The sequence below is a fragment of the Balaenoptera ricei genome, chromosome 15 (assembly GCF_028023285.1).
Source record: "Balaenoptera ricei isolate mBalRic1 chromosome 15, mBalRic1.hap2, whole genome shotgun sequence".
Classification (NCBI taxonomy): domain Eukaryota; kingdom Metazoa; phylum Chordata; class Mammalia; order Artiodactyla; family Balaenopteridae; genus Balaenoptera; species Balaenoptera ricei.
The window spans coordinates 11,550,978-11,560,194 of record NC_082653.1 but is presented as its reverse complement, the minus strand read 5'-3'; the positions used below and the strand labels follow the sequence as shown (position 1 = coordinate 11,560,194).

Here is a 9,217-nt window from a genome sequence, read left to right as displayed (position 1 = left end):
CCACTCAGACCTCTTCCTTTGTGTCAGGCTTTGTGCCCTTCCCGTGGCCTCACTCACAGAGCCTCCCCAGCTCCACGCCATGACTGGTACCTGTGCTATTGCCCCTCTGGCAGATGAGGACATGGAGGGTCAGGAGGTACCCGTGCTGTTGTCCCCGCCCTGTCATGGAGGCAGCAGGACACGGGGAGGGCCTCACTGCCAGGGAAATGCAGAACTCGGTGTGACTGGAGAGGCTTCACCTGGTCTGAAGTCAGGTAATGTGGCTGCTTCCTGCCGCCACTCACCAACCTCTTGGCACATGAGGTGAGGACCCCGGCCTGCTGCCCCCAGGCAGGTAATGGGTTGTGATCCCTAGGGAAAGGAGTGTGGAGCCCTGGCCTGGAGCCCAGGCTGGCCCTGGATGTCCCTTGGGTGGCTGGGCGGTAGCCTCGACAGCTGAGCAGGGACGCAGCTCCTTGAGTGAGGGCTGAATCCCCCGTTTTTCACCATCTTAACCCTCATACCCAGCACAGAACACCCTGAGTTCAGCTTTGTTGAATGAGTGACTGAGAAGTCATAGTATCAAGCATTTATAAGCCAGGCACTCTTCTGAGCAATTGACTGAGGGTAACTTCCCTTTTATAAAATTTAATTTAATTTTTTGGCCGTGCCATGCAGCATGCAGGATCTTAGTTCCCTGACCAGGGATCGAACCTGGGCCCCCTGCAATGGAAGCGCAGAGTCCTAACCACTGGACCACTAGGGAATTCCCAGGGTAACTTCTTTAATATTCACATAACCTGCTGAGGGAGGGACTATTGTAATTTCCATTTTACAGAGGACAAAACAGAGGCTCAGAGAGGTTGAGTGCCTTGCCCAAGGTCACACAGCTGGAGCTGGGATTTGAACCCAGGTCTTCTAGCTCCACTACACACACTCTCAGCCACCTGTTTCCCCTCCCAGGGCAGCAGTAAGCCTACAATGAGTTCAGTGCCCCGCACATAGTAGGTGCTTTCCCACGCTCCCCCCTCCCCCCATCTCCATTGCCCGGCACCTGGATTCAGATTTCGGCCCAGCCTCGAGGTCAGCGGCCCGTTCTGCCCTGTGCCGGGAGGAATGTTCGTGGTGGCCTCGTCCTGGGTCCGAGAAGAAAGGCAGCCTTGTGGGCGAAAGGTGAGCTGCTGGGTGGGCGCGGGGCTGTTTACCCAGTGCCGGGCGTGTGGCTCGGGGTGGCGCCGCTGTCAGCCGCGCCGGCTGCCCCAGGCCTGTGCTGGCCTCCAGATGTGAGCTGGCTCCAGCCGGCCGGGCCCCCCCCACCCTGTGCACAGAGGGGCTTTATCAAAAGCGGCTGTGAGGAGGCCCGGGAGGCCGCCTGGCTCCAGCCTGCTGGCTCCACGCCCCGGGCCTGCAGAAGCCCGGCGAGTGAGCTGGAGCTGCTGTGCCCAGGACTTGATCTGCTCCACCGCCAGCTCCTCTGCTCTGCTCGGGGCCTCTAGGGGCCCAGACGAGGGGTGCAGCCCTCTGTTCCAGGAAACCGAAGCTCCAGGAGCAATCTGGAGGGGTGACAATGCAAGAAAACTTCTTTTAAATTAATTTTCTACATCCCTGAGGGGAAAGGTAACCCACACAGAAAACAAAGTACAAAACTCAGTTAAAATTCAAGGGGTGCTAAGTGCATAGCAAAGTGAAGACACTCGTGGGAAGGATTAATTGCAGGTTCAGAACAGCAGTTCCTGTGAGCCGGGAGGAAAGTAACTGGGAGCGGTTACTGGGGTGCAGTTCTCTCCACAGTGTCTCTCTTGGGTTGTGTGGTGAGGGTGTTAGTCTTTATGTTTTCTTTGTTGGCCTGAACTATTTTGAAATAATAAATAATAATAACTGGAGGAAAAAAAAAGAAAGAAAAAACCAAGACTTCTTCCTGCTTCTGACCCTTAGCCCTGCCCCTGTTAAGAGTGTCTTCCAGTACTTTCCAGGGGTTGTCTGAGAATCCACAAACAAATCCACATCTCTTCTCGTTCCTATGTTGTTTTCCTATGTTGTTTTTGTTTTACAAATAGTATCAAGATATACATTGTACAGCACCAGGCTCTTCACAATATATCCTGGGCACCTCCCTGCAACTTTGTTCTTTTTCACAGCTGTGTAGTATTCCACCATGGGAAGGCACCTCAGCTTATTCTCCAGGCTCCCCTTGATGAACTTTTAGGTTGTTGCCTGTTTTTGCTACCACAGACCATGCTGAGGTGGACCCCACCCCCATCCATGTCTTTGGGGACTTAGGCAAGAATTTCGTTTTTTTTTTTTAGGCAAGTATTTTCTAGATGATCAGCTCTTAGAAGAATCTCAGAGGAGTCCTATTTACTCTTCTGAGAGTCACGCTAATTTGCCCTCCCTGAAGTTTGTTTCCTTGTGTCAGCCCACCAGCGATGCTGCCGACAGGAAACTGAGACCCAGAGCCAGTCAGCTGTTCTGCGGGGTGAGCGGGGGAACAACCTCACAAGGAATCTCTCCTAAAAAAAGACAAGTCAAAACACCCCTTTCTTGGTTTTGTTTCCCTTTGAATGCAAAAGAGAAACATGTTCACTGCAGAAACTTTAGAAAATAAAGAAAACCGCAAAGTTAGAAAATAAAGCCTCCCTCCCCTCGACAGCCACCCCCGCCCCCACCCAGCCCGCCACCAGGGGCTGGATGCAGACCAGGGTTTGGGCCTCGGGGTGGGCTGGCTTCCTCTCCATCCCTATGCCTGACTTGCTGTGTGACCTCAGGCAAGTCAATCAGCCTCTCTGGGCCCCTGCGTTCTCATCTGTAACTGGGGCTACCAAGGGCTCCAGCCTTGAAAGGCTGCTGTGAGAATCAGATGAGATCACGTGGGTAAGGGGTGGCCCAGCATAAAGTGCTTCGTAAGGGGAGGCTGTGACAAGTTCTCCCCGCACCCGTGCAGCCAAATCCAGGACTTTCTTTATATTCGGATTTTTTTTTTTTTTGGCTGCACCTCAAGGCATGCAGGATCTTAGTTCCCCGACCAAGGATCGAACCCGTGCCCCCTGCAGTGGAAGGACAGAGTCCTAACCACTGGACCACCAGGGAACTCCCCGAATCCAGGACTTTCTCATTGACCCTCCCCCTCAGTGAGCTCTGGTATTTTATTCCTGCTCCACCAAGGCCCGCAGCCCGATGACTCCCAGGACCCACACGTCCAGACCCAGCTCCATTCCCACCCGACACAGATCACACAGCTCCCGCCTCCGTGCTTCCTGGACCCAGTGGCTCAGCCAGAAAACCCCCATCCAACCTGTCAGCACCTCCTGTCTGCTCCTGCTTCAAACTAGATCCAGAGCCAACGGCTTCTCCCCAACACCCACCACCAGCTTCCCTGGCTGGACTGTCGCAGACCCTCCCTCACAGGTCTCCTCACTTCCCGCCTCGCTCCCTGATAATCTCTCCTTGCAGGCTAACAGGGCGATTTGCCCCCCACCCCCGGGGGACGTGTGGTCATGTCTGGGGACATTTTGGTTGTTACAGCCGGCAGAGGGGATGCTAGTGGCATCTGGAGGGTGGAGGCCAGGGGGCTGCCAAACCGTCCTCCAGTGCCTGGACAGCCCCACGACTGAGAACGATCTGACCCCAACATTAATAGGGCTGAGGATGAGGACCCTGTGTGAGATCCAGATCAAGTCTGTTCTGTGCTCTTACCTTCCATGGCTCCCACCCACCTCATCCAGAGAACAGCCAGAGTCCTCTCAGCGGCCACAAGGCCCCATGGGACATACTCCATCGCCTCCCTTCCCTCCCGCCCTCCCGCCCTCCCACCCTTAGCTCCAGCCACATCAGCTCCTCCCTCTTCCTTGGACCTGAAGGCAACCTCACACCACAGGCCTTTCCTCTGCTTTTCCCAAATGTTCTTTCCCAGACATCTAACTTTCCCTCCTCCCCTTCTGACTCTCTGTCGAATGTCACCTCCTCCAGGAGGCTGCTCTGATCTCCTTATTTAATATCTGCCGCTCCCTGAACCCTTCTGCCTTCTTTCTCCCTGGCACTGGGTCCCAATATCTTACTGATTTGTCTGTGTCTGTCCCCCAACCTAGAACACAAGCTCCATGAGGGAGAGACAGGGCTGGTCTTATTTGCCACTGAGCAAGTAACATGGCCTCCAGCTCACAGTAGGTGCTCAATAAGTGCTCATGGATTGACCAGTGGACCCTACCTTGCAAGTTCCTGATGTCTGGGCAGCAGCTGTGGACAGAAGACCCGGATGCTGAAAGCTGGCCCCTGGAGGAGTGGAGGCCCAGAAAGAAATTCCCTGAGGCCATGGGCTGGAATTTCCCACATCCCTGCAGCCACACCTCGCCCTGATTGCACTAAGGGGTCCCCTCGCCAGGGACAGCAGCAAAGATGGAGGGGACCCCACAAGCAACTCCCCAGCCACCACCAGCATTCATGGAGCACCAACTGTATGCCCCAGTCTAGACTGGGCAGCATAGAGATTGTACCCCAGTGAATTCCTGGGGGCCAGGGGCGGTCACTTAATCATCTCACTGTCTCCAGGGCCTAGCATTGGCCATCCATGTATTCAAACATTATGGAGTGTACTGTGTACCATTGACTATGCTGAGTGCATCTACCAGATAATTTCCAGACAGCGGACTTATGGAGGGGAGAAAGTCACTGCATTTTTCTATCAATGCTTTCAATTATTATTATTATTTTTTTACAGAAAGCATTCTTTTTGTAAATAAATAGACTTGAAGAATCCCAAGTTAAAAAAACACAACCTTACCACCTACTGATGCTGGGCAGAAGTTTAGGGGTCCTTGGGCGCCCAGAGTGAGCACCTGTGGGGTCAAGGAGGCTCCCAGGAGGTGAGTCCTGAGCTGAGGCCCCAGGTCGAGTATGAGGGGACTAAGAAGGGGGAGGAAGGCCACTGCACAGACCTGGGGGATGCAGCCAGTCGGCTGGGGGGATGCTGACGGTCTGGCCCCAGCCCAGCCGAAGGCTCCACCTCTGGCCATGCGTGTCCCGAGTCCAATATTTCCTGGTGGAGTTTACTGCGCCAATATTTCTGTAATTATCTGTTTCTGTCTCTCCCCAGCCCACCTCTGAACTGGAACTCCATGAGGCCTGAGCCTGCCCTGTCTGGTTCACTACTCTGTCCCCAGGGCCTGGAGCACACAGTAGGCGCTTGTAGTGAGTTGAATAGTGTCCCTCCCAAATTCACGTCCACCCGGAAGCTCAGTATGTGACCATATTTGGAAACAGGATCTTTGCAGATATCATTAGTCCAGGATCTTAAAATGAGATCATACTGGACTGGGGGGCCCTTAGGCCAGCAACTTGTGTCCTTATGAGAAGAGGACACAGACACACAGAAGGCCACGTGAAGATGGAGGCCAAGACTGGAGGGCCGCGTCTGCAGGCCAAGGAACGCTGGGAGCCCCCATGAGCTGGAACAGCAGGGGAAGTTTCTTTCCTAGAGCCTTCAGAGGGGGCATGGCCCTGCTGACACGTTGATTTTGGAATTTTCCAGAACCATGGGAGGATATATTTCTCTTGTTTCAAGCCACCAAGTTTGTAACAATTTGTTATGGCAGCTGCAGGAAATACATACAGGTTCCTTGTATGGATGATCAAGTGAACAGAAGGATGAGCCACGAGCAGCTCAGCTTTGGTGGGCGGTCCAGGGCCAGTCGGGTGTGGCCAGATGGCTGTTTGCCTTCATCCTTTATGACTGGGTTTGCAGACTGGGGTGCCTGCTTGGATTTCGGGGTGGAGGGAGCTAGAGGCCATCCAGCCAGTGAGGGAGTGGGTGTGAGGAGACGTTGAAGTCATCCAGCTAAAGTGACAAGGAAATCAGTTTCTGCAGGTGCCACCCCCCGCCCCATCCCCAGAAACTCATGTCCACACCCAGCTTGGACACCGGGGGCTGAGGTTCTGGGTACCTCACCACCCGTGATGCTGATGCCTTTCAGATATGCTGCAGCCAGCGCTTGTCCCCACTTCCTGGACACTCCGCAGACTGTCCACCCAAATAACTCTCAGCACCTTCCGTTAGAGCCCAGAGCCTAGGACGCTGGGAGGGAATTTCTCCACCTGTCTGCCCTTAGTCCCTCTCACTGTGGCCTCTGGAATGAGGGAGGTGGCGGGATGCAAGGGAAAGAGCCTAGAACCTGGCTCTGTGCTGAGTGATGGTTGAGTGGCTGCTCTTCCCTGAGCCTCAGTTTCCCCATCTGTAATTGGGGGAACGTCACGGGCTTCGTGGAAACCGCTATGGAGAGTGCATGAGATGAAGCCCGCCCCAGGCTGGCAGGGCACCTGGCCCATAGGTGCTCGCTAAGAGGAGTGCGCCTGTGGTCCTGCTCTCCCAGAACATGGCCCCAGATCCTAAAGGCGGGATTAGACTTTCCCTCAGATCCTTTCAAAGCCCAAGCCCTGCCCCGTGGCCTGTCCAACAGCCCTACAAGACCACCACACCCCCGAGGAACACCATATCTTCAGAAGGACCAAGGCTTGGATTTCATGCCCATAAAATGCCTGAAATCAAAGCAGGGCTCACAACAAGGAGGGTTTTGAAGTCGGCTCAGGACAGGAGGGGGCGTGAAATTCCCAGGGGTCTTGGCCCTTCTCTTGGGATCCACCATAAAGCAGGGTGTCTAGGGCCCAGGCAGGAGGGTAGTGGCCAGATACAAGGGGCGCCTGTCATTTTAGCAGTGATCTGAATTCCAACGAAGACTTAATCATCCCAAGTTCGAGAGAAGACAATTAGGAAAACTCAACTGAAAAATCCCGTTTACTTGATGTTAGAGGCAGTGAGAGAGCCAGTGGTTGGCAGGTGGGGACTTGGGTCCTGAAGCGAGCGTTCCAGTCCCTGCTCTGCCGCTTACTGTGTGACATCAGGCAAATTGCCTAACCTCTCTGTACCTCAATTTCTTTTTATTTATTTATTTATTTATTTATTTATTTATTTATTTATGGCTGTGTTGGGTCTTCCTTGCTGCGCATGGGCTTTCTCTGGTTGCTGCAAGCGGGGGCTACTCTTCGTTGCGGTGCACGGGCTTCTCATTGCGGTGGCTTCTCTTGTTGCAGAGCACGGGCTCTGGGCGTGCAAGCTTCAGTAGTTGTGGCATGCGGGCTCAGTAGTTGTGGCTCACGGGCTCTAGAGTGCAGGCTCAGTAGTTGTGGCGCATGGGCTTAGTTGCTCCGCGGCATGTGGGATCTTCCCGGATCAGGGCTCGAACTCGTGTCCCCTGCATTGGCAGGCGGATTCTTAACCACTGCACCACCAGGGAAGCCCCCTCAATTTCTTCATTTGCCAAATCAGGGATAAAAAACGATCCTTCCCTCAAAGCGTTGGGTCAGGGCGACCCGAGTGACTTTATGTGACATGCTGGCCCAGCCCCTGGGCATGTTATTATTATTTTTTCCTAACGACACAAACATTAACTTCTCCTGAAGTGAGGGTCTACTGAGCCAGCCCCTTCACAGACATCGTCTCACTGAATCTTCCCACAGCCGCTGGAGGTGGGTGTGCTCCCCACGGCACAGCTAGTGATCAGGGAGATAAAGACACTTGCCCAGGGGTACACAGCTGGGGAGATGCGATATAAACCCCAGTCCTGGCTGCACAGTCCATACTCTTAATCACTTCTCTTTAAGGAATAGGACAAGCTAAAGGGAAGAAACACACCCGCCACCCGCAGTGTTCACACAGGCTGGAGCAGCGTTTCTCCGCCCTGGTACCACTGACATTGTGGATTGGCTGGCTCTCTGGTCTGGCGGTGCCCTGTGCCCTGTAGGATGGTTAGCACCGCTGGTCCCTACCCATCGGATGCCAGTAGCACCCCTACAGTTGTGACAACCAAAATGTCTCCAGACACTGCCAAGTGTCCCAGGGAGGGGGCAGCCCCTGGTGGAGAACTGGCTGGAGTGAGGGTGTTAAAATACTAGAGGGTTTCCTTCTGGATTTTTTTTCCTACATTCTCACACACACACACACACACACACACACACACACACACACACACGGCATTCCTGGCTGCTCCTCAGATTCAAGGACCCCTGCACCCGTCTCTAGGGCCCCCCAGGGGTCAGGACTGCAGCAGCTGCAACTGACTTGCAGCCCGGCCATGGAGCAGATAATCCTGAGTTGCTCAGACGCCCATTCGAGCCCCCATCATCCACCTACCAGCTGTGTGTCTTGGGCCAATGGCATCCCTCTCTGAGCCTCCGGGTCCCTGCCCACCCCCCTCCTCCCGCACCAGGGCCGTGCTGGCCTCCAGGAACTCGGGCCAGGAAGGTGCTTGGCTGTACCAAGTGTCCAGTCACGGGTGCCACTTTTGTGATTAATCTGAACAGAGCTGTGGTGGGTGCAGAGACCACCACACACAGCCCTTGCAGATCCAGCCCTGCCTGGCTGGTGTCTGCCTCCCTGGGCCTGGCTCAGAGCCCCCCAGGGTCACTGCCCTGCCAGGCTTGAGGGTCACATATCTATAGTTTCACAGGAAGCACTGGCCTTGGGTAAAAATGTCACAGGACGTCAGCCTAATGGATCCGGTCCTGGGCTGGGAGTGAGCAGGGGGGTTAAAGTATTCCTCCAGGGGCTGGGTTTTTGGGGGGGACTCAGGGCTCTGAGTCATGGCCTGTGGTCAGGCGGAGGGGACTGAGGCTCAGGGGCCAGCAAACAGCCCAAGGTCACCCAGCATTGTTAGCCTCTCCCACCACCTCAGGGCCTTTGGGAAGGATGGGGTCAGTGGAGACACCATGTGAAAAAAACACACATCCTCTAATCAATGACACACAGTGTCAGCATCCACCCACTTCTTACTTGCTCTCCTGGGAATGCCCAGGGTGGTCCCATCCTCTCCTCCCTACCTCCCTACCTGGGGTCTGTCTCTATCTCTTCCCTGGTCCCCTGTTCCACCCTTGCCCCACGGCCTGCAGCAAGAGGGACTCCGTGAAAACCCGAGTCACTTCTGTTTCTCCTCTACACAGCTCCCATCTCCCTCAGAGGAAAAGGTGAATCTTTACAATGCCCTGCATGATCTGTCCCTTGTCTCCTGGACCTCATCCTCTCCCTCCTCCCCCTCACTCATTCTGTTACAGCCACACTGGCCTCCTGGCTGTTTCTCCAATAAATAAGGCATGCTTCTGCCTCAGGGCCTTTGCACTGGCTGTTTCTTCTGCCAGAAAGATTCTTCCCCCCCGGTGTCCACATGATTCAATTCCCTACTTTTTTCAAGTCTGT

General features: G+C 54.6%; 1 non-coding gene across 1 annotated transcript; it reads right to left on the bottom strand.

Annotated features, from left to right (window-relative positions):
• Positions 1–672: 672 nt before the first annotated feature.
• TRNAG-UCC (transfer RNA glycine (anticodon UCC)) lies at positions 673–745 on the bottom strand. The gene has a single exon. It is a non-coding gene; the product is annotated as a tRNA-Gly (tRNA).
• Positions 746–9,217: the final 8,472 nt, after the last annotated feature.